Source organism: Lissotriton helveticus, chromosome 4_1 (assembly GCF_964261635.1).
Source record: "Lissotriton helveticus chromosome 4_1, aLisHel1.1, whole genome shotgun sequence".
NCBI classification, from domain to species: Eukaryota; Metazoa; Chordata; class Amphibia; order Caudata; family Salamandridae; genus Lissotriton; species Lissotriton helveticus.
In genome coordinates, this window is record NC_136063.1 from 1,077,527,354 (window position 1) to 1,077,544,049 (window position 16,696).

A 16,696-nucleotide genomic window follows, 5' to 3' on the forward strand; every position below is an offset into this window, starting at 1 on the left:
ATTATCATGTATGGAACTAAAATGTGTTGTTTAGAGTCATTTTTCTGCCAGAAATTGGTAGAAGTAGAAGCTTCTGAGTAGGAGGAAAAGTCGGTAAAAATGGCAATTTTGGTCACTGTGGGGCTTTAAAAAGTGTTTATTCAACATGAGGCACAATCCATTTGACATTTTGAATCATTTTTTCAACAGTTCAAAAAATAAATTTTTTGATGAAAAACGATGACCCCGGACCTGTCGAACTTTCTCCAGATGGTCAGAAATGGTCATTCTTTTATTGTTTTCTCTTTTGACTGTAAACAACTGTTAAATGTGAATTATCATGTTTAGAACTAAAATGAGTTGTTTAGAGTAATTTTTCTGCCAGTAAGTGGTCGAAAGAGAATATGGTCTGGGATGCCCGCCACCCCTTCCACCATCAATCCCAATGGTAGGAGACAGACACAGTTTTGAACTTTTGGAAGGCAGGGGAGCCTCACGACTCCCCCGACCGTATTTATTAAAATATGAAACAAAATTTAAAACTTCAAATAAAAACGTTTCATTTATCATGTACAAAATTCAACTTCCATTACACTTGATGAAGACAGGTATTAAGGCTAACCTTAACAAATCTCTAATACAAAGATTTCCTAGCTGAGTCTAACATCATGGCATCGTGCATTGTATGCGAATTTTGTACATCCTATCGTTAAGGGCCAACGGCAACGTCTTAACCGGTGTCAGATCCCTATCACCAAATCCGCCCTTTCGTAGTGGCGCCTGCGCAGAGGGCTGTACCCTCGTAGCCAACCGTAATTTCCCTTGCATGGGGGCCCCTTTTCCACTCGGTGCCATCTTAAGGTCTTCCAAGATCCCGTGCGGGGTAACCGTAAGAAGGACAGCGTAGACTCCCCCCCTTTCCCCGCACTCTCTTCCGCCGCAGCGGCTATACGGCCCCTGGGAAATTCCTGGGAGGGGCATATAGCCGTCTCCCCTTGGGAGGGGCCAATGGCCGTCTCCCCCTGGGTGATCCCATCCATATTGGGTGTTGCCCCCCATGGGAGGGGCCAATGGCCGCCTCCCCCCGGGCGCTCTCATCTGTATTGGGTGGCGCCCCCACTAGGGACCTTGAAAATTGCTCACCGATCATGACCTTACCGCCCGACCAAAAAGACTAATAAATACGACAGTTTTTAAGAACCTATTAACTGGGAAAAAATTCATTCACCAAAATTGTCACAGAATTAGGTGCATTTCCTCCCTTTTCCCCGTCCCCGCGGAGCGGGAGACCCCCTATAACATTTTGCGAACAGGCCACATGATACTATTATTTACAATTCTACAAAGGAGAAAAAGGCCTATCAACAGGTCGTCCCTTGCGTAAACAAGTTCGGACTCAATCTGGACATGACGTTACGTGCCCTACTCCAACGTGATCACTACTTATTCATCCTCCCGAACTTCTGCCTCAGGGGCTGGTGGGTGGGTGGGTCAAAAATTGCTGCTTGTTCCCTTGAGGGCTCACGAGCGACGAGTGGTGCAACCTTCAGAGCGTGGGAACAAGAGGACGACTTCTACGATCCCGAGCCTTTTAGCTTCTTCCAGGTAGGCGGGGCGGTATTCCCTCCCGCCCTAAGTGCACGGACTTCCGGGCGGGAATTTTTAGGACAACCCCTCATACGGCGGGGGTGTGTTCCGGCTACATCACTATGGATATACCAGCCGGGGCATGCCCCACGCCTGCACGGGTTTCCCAGGCGGACGGGGCACCCAGCCATACGTGCGGAGTGACCGAGTGGTCCCCCCTTTTCCATATTGTCTGGGATGCCCGCCACCCCTTCCACCATCATCCCAATGGTAGGAGACAGACACAGTTTTGAGCTTTTGGAAGGCAGGGGAGCCTCACGACTCCCCCTGCCGTATTTATTAAAATATGAAACAAAATTTAAAACTTTAAATAAAAACATTTCATTTATCATGTACAAAATTCAACTTCCATTACACTTGATGAAGACAGGTATTGAGGCTAACCTTAACAAATCTCTAATACAAAGATTTCCTAGCCGAGTCTAACATCATGGCATCGTGTATTGTATACAAATTTTGTACATCCTATTCTTAAGGGCCAACGGCAAGGTCTTAACCGGTGTCAGATCCCTATCACCCAAATCCGTCCTCTCGTAGTGGCGCCTGCGCAGAGGGCTGTACCCTCGTAGCCAACCGTAATTTCCCTTGCATAGGGGCCCCTTTTCCACTCGGCACCATCTTAAGGTCGTCCGAGATCCCGTGCGGGGTAACCGTAAGAAGGACAGCCTAGACTCCCCCCCTTTCCCCGCACTCCCTTCCGCCGCAGCGGCTATCCGGCCCCCGGGAAATTCCTGGGAGGGGCATATAGCCGTCTCCCCCTTGGAGGGGCCAATGGCCGTCTCCCCCTGGGTGATCCCATCCATATTGGGTGTTGCCCCCCCATGGGAGGGGCCAATGGCCGCCTCCCCCTGGGCGCTCTCATCTGTATTGGGTGGCGCCCCCACTAGGGACCTTGAAAATTGCTCACCGATCATGACCTTACCGCCCGACCAAAAAGACTAATAAATACGACAGTTTTTAAGAACCTATTAACTGGGAAAAAATTCATTCACCAAAATTGTCACAGAATTAGGTGCATTTCCTCCCTTTTCCCCGTCCCCGCGGAGCGGGAGACCCCCTATAACATTTTGCGAACAGGCCACATGATACTATTATTTACAATTCTACAAAGGAGAAAAAGGCCTATCAACAGGTCGTCCCTTGCGTAAACAAGTTCGGACTCAATCTGGACATGACGTTACGTGCCCTACTCCAACGTGATCACTACTTATTCATCCTCCCGAACTTCTGCCTCAGGGGCTGGTGGGTGGGTGGGTCAAAAATTGCTGCTTGTTTCCTTGAGGGATCACGAGCGACGAGTGGTGCAACCTTCAGAGCGCGGGAACAAGAGGACGACTTCTACGATCCCGAGCCTTTTAGCTTCTTCCAGGTAGGCGGGGCGGTATTCCCTCCCACCCTAAGTGCACGGACTTCCGGGCGGGAATTTTTAGGACAACCCCTCATGCGGCAGAGGCGTGTTCCGGCTACATCACTATGGATATACCAGCCAGGGCATGCCCCACGCCTGCACGGGTTTCACGGGCAGGCGGGGCACCCAGCCATACGTGCGGAGTGACCGAGTGGTCCCCCCTTTTCCATATTGTCTGGGATGCCCCCCACCCCTTCCACCATCATCCCAATGGTAGGAGACAGACACAGTTTTGAGCTTTTGGAAGGCAGGGGAGCCTCACGACTCCCCCTGCCGTATTTATTAAAATATGAAACAATATTTAAAACTTTAAATAAAAACGTTTCATTTATCATGTACAAAATTCAACTTCCATTACACTTGATGAAGACAGGTATTGAGGCTAACCTTAACAAATCTCTAATACAAAGATTTCCTAGCCGAGTCTAACATCATGGCATCGTGCATTGTATACAAATTTTGTACATCCTATCGTTAAGGGCCAACGGCAAGGTCTTAACCGGTGTCAGATCCCTATCACCCAAATCCGCCCTCTCATAGTGGCGCCTGCGCAGAGGGCTGTACCCTCGTAGCCAACCGTAATTTCCGTTGCATAGTGGGCCCCTTTTCCACTCGGCGCCATCTTAAGGTCGTCCGAGATCCCGTGCGGGGTAACCGTAAGAAGGACAGCGTAGACTGCCCCCCTTTCCCCGCACTCCCTTCCGCCGCAGCGGCTATCCGGCCCCCGGGAAATTCCAGGGAGGGGCATATAGCCGTCTCCCCCTGGGAGGGGCCAATGGCCGTCTCCCCTTTGGGCGATCCCATCCGTATTGGGTGTTGCCCCCCATGGGAGGGGCCAATGGCCGCCTCCCCCCCGGGCGCTCCCATCTGTACTGGGTGGCGCCCCCACTAGGGACCTTGAAAATTGCTCACCGATCATGACCTTACCGCCACAGGCCAGATAGTTGACCGACGATCTGGCCCCCCCACACAATCCTATAGGTCTTGTCTCCTCAATCCCACTAGCCATGCTAGGAGATCTCCTATCCATATGCCATTCCCTGCTTTGGACAGGTGTACACCATCATGAGAGTAACAGTGATCCCCCAGATGCACCCGTGAGGTATACTGTGAAGGTGGGCGGACCGAAACAACTTCTCAATCTTATTGTTGACCCTCTTTCCCGAATGGTTCAACGCTGTTGTGGACCGCCCCCCCCCTCCATACCTTCCTTGGCACCATGTGCGACCAGGCTAACGTGCATTCTGGGAGGATCTTCGCCAACCAACTAACTATTGTCAGTATCTGCTCGATTAAGGCCCGTCTGCCCAATCTTACCAAGTCATTGCCCCCAATGTGCACTATGACTACTGATGGCGGTGACCCGTGCCGCCCTAACAGTTCTTTAACAAAACCTTGCAGTTGGGCAATGCCCAAACCGCCCCGTCCATAAAAAGGACATCCGAAAACTGGATTCCTCAGATGTGTGAATCGCATCACCTGCTCCGAATACGTCCGCGGCCCGTCTCACGTATGAGTGGCACACGACCCAGACCACACGCAGTCCCTTCCTTTCTCCAGATGTGGTGGATACCTGATACTGGGCCGATCCCAGTTCCCGCCCTGCCTCACAGGCTTGTGAAACTGTAAACCAAACAGAAGAGAAACAACGTGAGTGCACATCCTTAATAAGTCACAACATATGCAACCGCATGTACCGTTTAAAGCAGTCCGAAGGCCATCTTCCCTACTGTTTAACCTTGTCTGCCTGCAGACCCCTGGCCGTTGCTTCAGTAGCGGCCCCAATTCTGAAAGAATGAGTCCCAAAATCACTCGGGTTCAAGCCCGCCTCTGCAATCGTCATTGCTAGCACTCTTTGGAACTGAAACTTTGTTAACGAGGTGCCATCCATATGCCGCAGCAAGGCCCCCCCATGTCGCCACCCTTTGCTGTAGGTACGCCTTTACATGCACTACCGGACAGCAAGGACTACCAGGAGCGCGCTGCAACACAATGCTACTCCCTTGGGCCTCTTGGTCGGTCTTAGACCTGGCAATCGTGATGAGCAGGGAATCCCCCCTCACTTGGACATGCTCCCTCCGCAAGCCCCCCTCGGTATCCTTTTTGTTGGCCACCACCAGTTCACCTATTCGCATGGCACCATAGAAAGCCAGCGTAAATGCTGCTCGGAATAAGCCAACTTCACTAGGTGAGGAGCATGTCGCCTCCAGCGCAGCCAATAAGATGGTTAATCTGAAAAAACCTATTGGACGCCTAGTGTCCTTCTTGCGTCCCTCTAAACGCCGCCACCCGCGCAGCGCCTTCCTGACCATGAAGGAATCTGTGGGATCCCCCATCCCACGGAGCTGCGCCATAAACGAAATGGCGGCCTTATACCGACTGGCGGTTGCCGCTGACCGGCCTTCCTTATGAAGAGCCACCAAAAATTGGGCGAAGGCACCCTCCTGACCCCATTCATGCTCCCATGTGGGACCCAAAAAGGTGCAGTACGCACGGAACGCCCCTTCATAAGCTTTCCTTATCTTGAGCCCTAGACTGGCTGCCACAAGGTCTTGTAATCCGGCGCGCCGATTCGCCACAATGCCTCGGGATATGGCGCTGCCGCTAGCTCCGCTGCTGGTAAACACTCCCTGAATGCCTGCATTTTGAAACGAGAGAGCGCATCCGCTGCATTATTCAGTACCCCCGGCACATGTTTCGCCCTGAATTGCACATTCAATTTTAAGCACTGTAACACAATTTCCTTTAGCAATCGCAATATCCATTTGCAGCGTGCTGCCTGTTGATTAATGCATTCAACCACAGTCATGTTATCTGACCAGAATACCACCAAGCTATTCCTGAGTTCTTCTGGCCATGCCAGTAATGCTACCCAGATCGGGAACAACTCCAGGAACCCAATGTTGCTCGTCAGGCCGCTTGTCACCCACCATGCCGGCCATCTCTGGGCCGACCAGCGATTTCCTAAGATGGCGCCAAAGCCTACGCTGCCCGCCGAGTCTGTCCAAAGACCCAGCTCTGCTGATGAGGCCGGTGCCCTGCTCCAGACTACCCGGCCATTGAAATCCGCCAGGAATGCCAGCCAAATGAGCATGTCCTGGCGAACCTCGGCCGACAGCCTTGTGCGATGGTGGCCTTCCTTGAGGCCCACCATGGCCTGTGCAATGGACCGTGAGAAAGGGTGAGCCATAGGCATCACCCGCAGCGCAAAATTCAGCTGCCCGACTGTTTGTTGTAACTGGTGCAGTGTCACCTTACTGCTCCCAAGACATTGTTGCAAGGAGGCCCTGAATTTGGCGACCTTATCCAAGGGCAACGGAAACAACCTTCCACAGAGTCTAGTTCGATACCCAGAAACTCCAGGGAGGTAGTCGGCCCCACCGTCTTACCTGGCGCCAACGGTACTCCGAAACCTCGCATAAGCACGCAAAAATCCTGCAATGCCCTTGCACAGTCCTGAGAGCCGGCTGGGCCGAGGAACAAGAAATCATCTAGATAATGCATTACATGTTGATGCCCTGAGGCCTTCGTGAATGCCCATTCTAAAAACGAGCTAAACATTTCAAAATAAGCACAGGAAATCGAACAACCCATCGGCATGCACATGTCCATATAATATCTTCCCTGGAAGGAAAACCCCAACAAGTGTTGATCCCTGGGATGAACCGGCAGTAGTTTAAATGCAGATTCGATGTCTGATTTTGCTAGCAGTGCCCCCGGACCCAGGTCATTCATCATGGCCACTGCGTCATCGAACGATGCATACCTCACACTGCATACGCCCGGATCAATTGCTTCATTTAGAGAAGCCCCTCTCGGTACAGACAGATTATCTATGAGTCTGAACTCGCCCGGCTCCCTCTTGGGAACAACCCCTAACGGGGAACACACAAAATTGGCCGTCGGTACCTCTTCAAATGGTCCCGCAACCCGCCCCAAACGGACCTCCTTTGCAATCTTCGCAGTGACCACAGTCAGGTTTTGCGTAACAGATGCTTGGTTCCTACAAATTGGGGAGCCACGAAAGTCACACGCCGGGATCCTGAAGCCCATTGTGAAGCCTTCCCGCAGGATCCCGGCAGACGCACGATCAGGGTATATACTAAGCCAGGGGGTCATTGCCAAAATCGCTACCGGTGACTGGGAAGTCCCTCGTGCCCCCCTGTCACTCCTGCTGATTACCCCCTTTTCCTCCGGAAACGTTGCCCCTGGATCGGCAGCTAATTTCAGGGTGGGAAGTGTTGCCACAAATTGCGCAGGCGTGCCGGAACCTGCATGTTCCCTGCGGCCTACTACATGTACCATTGTTGAAACCCCAACATACCTTTCGCTTGCCTCCATTCCCACCCGGTCTCGACTGCAAGTCACCCCCGTGGGTTGACCGAAAGGGCTGCCGTTGCTTCTGTGGAACCGCCTTGAAACCATTCATGCTCGACCCCGTGCCTATCGCCGGGCCTGGCGCGAACTGCCCATGCCAAGATACAGTGTCCAAACAATCCCAAGTCAACGATTCATTAAACTCTTTTGCTTTTTCTGAAAGACACATCATACCCTTTCCATGCGCCCCCCCCGTATTTCTCATGGTAGCCCACGATCCTGCTCTGGTAGCAGTTCAGGGCTCCCAACAGTTCCGGTGTACGCTCATGTATTATTGCCCCAAACACATTGAAGGCCCTGATCCAAGTCGTCACGGTCTCCTCCAACCTGAATTCCACCATTTTGACCCTCCATTCGCTTGGGTGTAAGAAATCTTTCTGGGTCTTGGCATACTCAAATTCTCTATTGTCGGTCAACAACGAAAACAACGAAAACATATTAATGTACTTGTCGGCCCACACCATCTCTTTTGTCGCCATCGGCACATGTTGTGCCAGGTTTTCCCGCATTGACGGTATAGCACCATCCCCCATTATTGGGAGCGATCTCTTACCATCCTCCGCCGGTACTCCGGTCTTGTCTGTTCTCTTGTCCCGACTTTCTCCTGCAGCGGGGCTCGCCACCTGTAAGGGAGTAGAAGGCACCTTCCCGGGCCCAGGGCATCTTGCCCGCCTGAGCTCCTCAATTATTAGCCTTGCCTCCGCAGCTGGATCTTCCCCAGCCCCGGCCTCCCCCGCACCCTTCTTCAACCAAGGCAATACCGCTGCCAAGTGCATCGCTAGCTCAGGGGGTATGAGTTCCTTATCGATTGGTGTGACTATCACCGGTATTGGTAATCCCCCTACCGGGGCGGCCACTGGGTCAGCAGCCGGGGACACCGGGACGGGAGGGACCTCCACCGGGACCGGGGCCTCGCTAGGGATTGCTTTCTTTTCCCTTAACTTACGCTTATTCGACCCCGGAGTGTCGCTCGGTGAGTCAGACCCCTCAACCCTCTTACGTTTCCCTGCTGGCCCGCCCTGCGCTTCTACCTTTTTCTGAAGCGCCATTAAGCTGCGATCCATTCGGTCCATTTTACCAAATTTTCTGTCCATCGCCGACACGCGGGTCACTTATGTACGAAGCATCCGTTCCATCTCGGAGCTCTTTCCAGGCATAATCGCTACTTTCTCCTTGAGCCCTTGAGCACGCCTGGACAACTGAAACAGAAAGAACACAATTACCACGTTCAAAAATTGCTGCTTGTTCCCTTGAGGGCTCACGAGCGACGAGTGGTGCAACCTTCAGAGTGCGGGAACAAGAGGACGACTTCTACGATCCCGAGCCTTTTAGCTTCTTCCAGGTAGGCGGGGCGGTATTCCCTCCCGCCCTAAGTGCACGGACTTCCGGGCGGGAATTTTTAGGACAACCCCTCATGCGGCGGGGGCGTGTTCCGGCTACATCACTATGGATATACCAGCCGGGGCACGCCCCACGCCTGCACGGGTTTCCCGGGCGGGATGTGCACCCAGCCATACGTGCGGAGTGACCGAGTGGTCCCCCCTTTCCAGCTTCTGAGTAGGAAGAAAAGTCTGTTAAAATAGCAATTTTGGTCACTGTGGGGCTTTAAAAAGTGGTTATTCAACATGAGGCACAATCCATTTGACATTTTGAATAATTTTTTCTACATTTCAAAAAATAGATTTTTTGATGAAAAACGATGACCCCGGACCTGTTGAACTTTCTCCAGATGGTCAGAAATGGTCATTTTTTAATGTTTTCTCTTTTGACTGTAAACAACTATTAAATGTGCATTATCATGTATGGAACTAAAATGTGTTGTTTAGAGTCATTTTTCTGCCAGAAATTGGTAGAAATAGAAGCTTCTGAGTAGGAGGAACAGTCTGTAAAAATGGCAATTTTGGTCACCGTCGGGCTTTAAAAAGTGGGTAATCAACATGAGGCACAATCTATTTGACATTTTGAATAATTTTTTCTACATTTGAAAAAATAGATTTTTTGATGAAAAACGATGACCCCGGACCTATTGAACTTTCTCCAGATGGTCAGAAATGGCCATGTTTTATTGTTTTCTCTTTTGACTGTAAATGATTATTAAATGTGAATTATCATGTTTGGAACTAAAATAAGTGTTTGGAGTCATTTTTCTGCCAGAAATTGGTCGAAATAGAAGCTTCTGAGTAGGAGGAAAAGTCTGTTAAATGGCAATTTTGGTGACTGTGGGGCTTTAAAAAGTGGGTATTCAACATGACGCACCATCCATTTGACATTTTGAATAATTTTTTCAACAGTTCAAAAAATACATTTTTTGATGAAAAACGATGACCCTGGACCTGTCGAACTTTCTCCAGATGGTCAGTAATGGTCATATTTTTTATTGTATTCTCTTTTGACTGTAAACAACTGGTAAATGTGAATTATCATGTTTGGAACTAAAATAAGTTGTTTAAAGTAATATTTCTGCCAGAAATTGGTAGAAATAGAAGCTTCTGAGTAGGAGGAAAAGTCTATAAAAATTGCAATTTTGGTCACTGTGGGGCTTTAAAAAGTGGTTATTCAACATGAGGCACAATCCCTTTGACATTTTGAATAATTTTTTCAACAGTTCAAAAAATGATTTTTTTGATGAAAAACGATGACCCCAGACCTGTTGAACTTTCTCCAGATGGTCAGAAAAGGTCATTTTTTAATGTTTTCTCTTTTGACTGTAAACGACTGTTAAATGTGAATTATCATGTTTGGAACTAAAATAAGTATTTAGAGTCATTTTTCTTCCAGAAATTGGTCAAAATATAAGATTCTGAGTAGGAGGAAAAGTCTGCTAAAATGGCAATTTTGGTCACTGTGGGGCTTTAAAAAGTGGGTATTCAACATGAGGCACAATCCATTTGACATTTTGAATCATTTTTTCAACAGTTGAAAAAATCAATTTTTTGATGAAAAACGATGACCCCAGACCTGTCGAACTTTCAGCAGATGGTCAAAAATTGTCATTTTTAGTGTTTTCTCTTTTGACTGTAAACGACTGTTAAATGTAAATTATCATGTTTGGAACTAAAATGAGTTGTTTAGAGTTATTTTTCTGCCAGAAATTGGTCGAAATAGAAGCTTCTGAATAGTAGGAAAAGTCTGTAAAAATGGCAATTCTGGTCATTGTGGGGCTTTAAAAAGTGGGTATTCAACATGAGGACCAATCCATTTGACATTTTGAATCATTTTGTCAACAGTTCACAAAATGAATTTTCTGATGAAAAACGATGACCCCGGACCTGTCGAACTCTCTCCAGATGGTCAGAAATGGTCATGTTTTATTGTTTTCACTTTTGACTGTAAACGAGTGTTAAATGTAAATTATCATGTGTGGAACTAAAATGAGTTGTTTAGAGTCATTTTTCTGCCAGAAATTGGTCAAAATAGAAGCTTCTGAGTAGGAGGAAAAGTCTGTAAAAATGGCAATTGTGGTCACTGTGGGGCTTTAAAAAGTGGGTATTCAACATGAGGCACAATCCATTTGACATATTGAATAATTTTTTCTACATTTGAAAAAATAGATTTTTTGATGAAAAACGATGACCCCGGACCTGTTGAACTTTCTCCAGATGGTCAGAAATGGCCATGTTTTATTGTTTTCTCTTTTGACTGTAAAAGATTATTAAATGTGAATTATCATGTTTGGAACTAAAATAAGTGTTTAGAGTCATTTTTCTGCCAGAAATTGGTCGAAATAGAAGCTTCTGAGTAGGCGGAAAAGTCAGCTAAAATGGCAATTTTGGTCACTGTGGAGCTTTAAAAAGTGGGTATTCAACATGAGGCACAATCCATTTGACATTTTGGATAATTTTTTCAACAGTTAAAAAAATAATTTGTGGATGAAAAACGATGACCCCGGACCTGTTGAACTTTCTCCAGATGGTCAGAAATGGTCATGTTTTATTGTATTCTCTTTTGACTGTAAACAACTGGTAAATGTGAATTATCATGTTTGGAACTAAAATGCATTGTTTAAAGTAATTTTTCTGCCAGAAATTGGTCGAAATAGAAGTTTCTGAGTAGGAGGAAAAGTCTGTTAAATGGCAATTTTGGTCACTGTGGGGCTTTAAAAAGTGGGTATTCAACATGAGGCACAATCCATTTGACATTTTGAATCATTTTTTCAACAGTTCAAAAAATTAATTTTTTGATGAAAAACGATGACCCCGGACCTGTCGAACTTTCTCCAGATGGTCAGAAATGGTCATTTTTTTATTGTTTTCTCTTTTGACTGTAGACAACTGTTAAATGTGAATTATCATGTTTGGAACTAAATTGAGTTGTTTAGAGTAATTTTTCTGCCAGAAATTGGTCTAAAGAGAAGCTTCTGAGTAGGAGAAAAAGTCTGTTAAATGGCAATTTTGGTCACTGTGGGGCTTTAAAAAGTGGGTATTCAACATGAGGCACAATCCATTTGACTTTGTGAATATTTTTTTCTACATTTGAAAAAATGGATTTTTTGATGAAAAACGATGACCCCGGACCTGTTGAACTTTCTCCAGATGGTCAGAAATGGCCATGTTTTATTGTTTTCTCTTTTGACTGTAAATAATTATTAAATGTGAATTATCATGTTTGGAACTAAAATAAGTGTTTAGAGTCATTTTTCTGCCAGAAATTGGTCAAAATAGAAGCTTCTGAGTACGGGGAAAAGTCTGTTAAAATGGCATTTTTGGTCACTGTGGGGCTTTAAAAAGTGGGTATTCAACATGAGGCACAATCCACTTGACATTTTGAATAATTTTTTCTACATTTGAAAAAATAGATTTTTTTGATGAAAAACGATGACCCCGGACCTGTTGAACTTTCTCCAGATGGTCAGAAATGGCCATGTTTTATTGTTTTCTCTTTTGACTGTAAAAGATTATTAACCCCTTCAGCGCTGCGCGAATTCCGCTGCGGTGCTGAAGGTTCTAAAGAACCTATGGACTCATGACGGAACGGTTCCGTCATTAGCACAGGCCAACCGACGCTCATGACGGAACCGTTTCGTCATGAGCATGGAATGGGTTAAATGTGAATTATCATGTTTGGAACTAAAATAAGTGTTTAGAGCATTTTTCTGCCAGAAATTGGTCGAAATAGAAGCTTCTGAGTAGGAGGAAAAGTCTGTAAAAATGGCAATTTTGGTCACTGTGGGGCTTCAAAAAGCATTTATTCAACATGAGGCACAATCCATTTGACATTTTGAATCATTTTTTCAACAGTAGAAAAAATCTATTTCTTGATGAAAAACGATGACCCCGGACCTGTCGAACTTTCACTAGATGGTCAAAAATTGTCATTTTTAATGTTTTCTCTTTTGACTGTAAACGACTGTTAAATGTAAATTATCATGTTTGGAACTAAAATGAGTGTGTTTAGAGTAATTGTTTGCCTGAAATTGGTCGAAATAGAAGCTTCTGAGTAGGAGGAATAGTCTGTAAAAATGGCAATTTTGGTTACTGTGGGACTTCAAAAAGTGTTTATTCAACATGAGGCAGAATCCATTTGACATTTTGGATAATTTTTTCAACAGTTAAAAAATAATTTTTGGATGAAAAACGATGACCCTGGACCTGTCGAACTTTCACCAGATGGTCAAAAATTGTCATTGTTAATGTTTTCTCTTTTGACTGTAAACTACTGTTAAATGTAAATTATCATGTTTGGAACTAAAATGAGTTGTTTAGAGTCATTTTTTCTGCCAGAAATTGGTAAAAATAGAAGCTTCTGAGTAGGAGGAAAAGTCTGTTAAAATGGCAATTTTGGTCACTGTGGGGCTTTGAAAAGTGGGTATTCAACATGAGGCACAATCCATTTGACATTTTGAATCATTTTTTCAACAGTTCAAAAAATACATTTTTTGATGAAAAACTATATCCCCGGACCTGTCGAACTTTCTCCAGATGGTAAGAAATGGTCTTTTTTTTTTATTGTTTTCTCTTTTGACTGTAGACAACTGTTAAATATGAATTATCATGTTTGGAACTAAATTGAGTTGTTTAGAGTAATTTTTCTGCTAGAAATTGGTCGAAAGAGTAGCTTCTGAGTAGGAGGAAAAGTCTGTTAAAATAGCAATTTTGTTCACTGTGGGGCTTTAAAAAGTGGTTATTCAACATGAGGCACAATCCATTTGACAGTTTGAATAATTTTTTCTACATTTGAAAAAATAGATTTTTTGATGAAAAACGATGACCCCGGACCTGTCGAACTTTCTCCAGATGGTTAGAAATGGTCATTTTTTATTGTACTCTGTTTTGACTGTAAAGAACTGGTAAATGTGAATTATCATGTTTGGAACTAAAATGAGTTGTATAGAGTATTTTTTCTGCCAGAAATTGGTCGAAATAGAAGCTTCAGAGTAGGAGGAAAAGTCTGTTAAAATGGCAATTTTGGTCACTGTGGGGCTTTAAATAGTGGGTCTTCAACATGAGGCACAATCCACTTGTCATTTTGAATAATTTTTTCTACATTTGAAAAAATAGATTTTTTGATGAAAAACGATGACCCCGGACCTGTTGAACTTTCTCCAGATGGTCAGAAATGGCCATGTTTTATTGTTTTCTCTTTTGACTGTAAATGACTGTTAAATGTGAATTATCATGTTTGGAACTAAAATAAGTATTTAGAGTCATTTTTCTTACAGAAATTGGTCAAAATAGAAGATTCTGAGTAGGAGGAAAAGTCTGCTAAAATGGCAATTTTGGTCACTGTGGGGCTTTAAAAAGTGGGTATTCAACATGAGGCACAATCCATTTGACATTTTGAATCATTTTTTCAACAGTTGAAAAAATCAATTTTTTGATGAAAAACGATGACCCCGGACCTGTCGAACTTTCAGCAGATGGTCAAAAATTGTCATTTTTAATGTTTTCTCTTTTGACGGTAGACGACTGTTAAATGTAAATTATCAGGTTTGGAACTAAAATGAGTTGTTTAGAGTCATTTTTCTGCCAGAAATTGGTCGAAATAGAAGCTTCTGAGTAGGAGGAAAAGTCTGTTAAAATGGCAATTTTGATCACTGTGGGGATTTAAAAAGTGGGTATTCAACATGAGGCACAATCCATTTGACATTTTCAATCATTTTTTCAACAGTTCAAAAAATAAATTTTTGAATGAAAAACGATATCCCCGGACCTGTCGAACTTTCTCCAGATGGTCAGAAATGGTAATTTTTTTAAATGTTTTCTCTTTTGACTGTAAATGACTATTAAATGTGAATTATCATGTTTGGAACTAAAATGAGTGTGTTTAGAGTCATTTTTTGCCAGAAATTGGTCGAAATAGAAGCTTCTGAGTAGGAGGAAAAGTCTGTCAAATGGCAATTTTGGTCACTGTGGGGCTTTAAAAAGTGGTTATTCAATATGAGGCACAATCCCTTTGACATTTTGAATCATTTTTTCAACAGTTCAAAAATATAAATTTTTGATGATAAACGATGACCCGGGACCTGTCGAACTTTCTCCAGATGGTCAGAAATGGTCAGTTTTTAATGTTTTCTCTTTCGACTGTAAACGACTATTAAATGTGAATTATCATGTATGGAACTAAAATGTGTTGTTTAGAGTTATTTTTCTGCCAGAAATTGGTAGAAATAGAAGCTTCTGAGTAGGAGGAAAAGTCTGTAAAAATGGCAATTTTGGTCACTGTGGGGCTTTAAAAAGTGGTTATTCAACATGAGGCACAATCCATTTGACATTTTGAATAACTTTTTCTACATTTGAAAAAATAGATTTTTTGATGAAAAACGATGACCCCGGACCTGTCGAACTTTCTCCAGATGGTCAGAAATTGTCATTTTTTAATGTTTTCTCTTTTGACTGTAAACAACTATTAAATGTGCATTATCATATATGGAACTAAAATGTGTTGTTTAGAGTCATTTTTCTGCCAGAAATTGGTAGAAAGAGAAGCTTCTGAGTAGGAGGAAAAGTCTGCAAAAATGGCAATTTTGGTCACTGTGGGGCTTTAAAAAGTGGTTATTCAACATGAGGCACAATCCCTTTGACATTTTGAATCATTTTTTCAACAGTTCAAAAAAATGAATTTTTTGATGAAAAACGATGACCCCGGACCTGTCGAACTTTCTCCAGATGGTCAGAAATTGTCATTTTTTTATTGTTTTCTCTTTTGACTGTAAACAACTGTTAAATGTGAATTATTATGTTTGGAACTAAAATGAGTTGTTTAGAGTAATTTTTCTGCCAGAAATTGGTCGAAAGAGAAGCTTCTGAGTAGGAGGAAAAGTCTGCAAAAATGGCAATTTTGGTCACTGTGGGGCTTTAAAAAGTGGTTATTCAACATGAGGCACAATCCATTTGACATTTTGAATCATTTTTTCAACAGTTAAAAAAATACATTTATTGATGAAAAACGATGACCCCGGACCTGTCGAACTTTTTCCAGATGGTCAGTAATGGTCATTTTTTATTGTATTCTCTTTTCACTGTAAACAACTGTTAAATGTGAATTATCATGTTTGGAACTAAAATGCGTTGTTTAAAGTAATTTTTCTGCCAGAAATTGGTCGAAATAGAAGCTTCTGAGTAGGAGGAAAAGTCTGTTAAATGGCAATTTTGGTCACTGTGGGGCTTTAAAAAGTGGGTATTCAACATGAGGCACAATCCATTTGACATTTTGAATCATTTTTTCAACACTTCAAAAAATTAATTTTTTGATGAAAAACGATGACCCTGGACCTGTCGAACTTTCTCCAAATGGTCAGAAATGGTCATTTTTTTATGTTTTCTCTTTTGACTGCAATGACTTTTAAATGTGAATTATCATGTTTGGAACTAAAATGAGTGTGTTTAGAGTCATTTTTGCCAGAAACTGGTAGAAATAGAATCTTCTGAGTAGGAGGAAAAGTCTGTAAAAATGGCAATTTTGGTCACCGTGGGGCTTTAAAAAGTGGTTATTCAATATGAGGCACAATCCCTTTGACATTTTGAATCATTTTTTCAACAGTTTAAAAATATATATTTTTTGATGATAAACGATGACCCCGGACCTGTCGAACTTTCTCCAGATGGTCAGAAATGGTCAGTTTTTAATGTTTTCTCTTTCGACTGTAAACGACTATTAAATGTGAATTATCATGTATGGAACTAAAATGTGTTGTTTAGAGTAATTTTTCTGCCAGAAATTGGTAGAAATAGAAGCTTCTGAGTAGGAGGAAAAGTCTGTAAAAATGGCAATTTTGATCACTGTGGGGCTTTAAAAAGTGGTTATTCAACATGAGGCACAATCCATTTGACATTTTAAATCATTTTT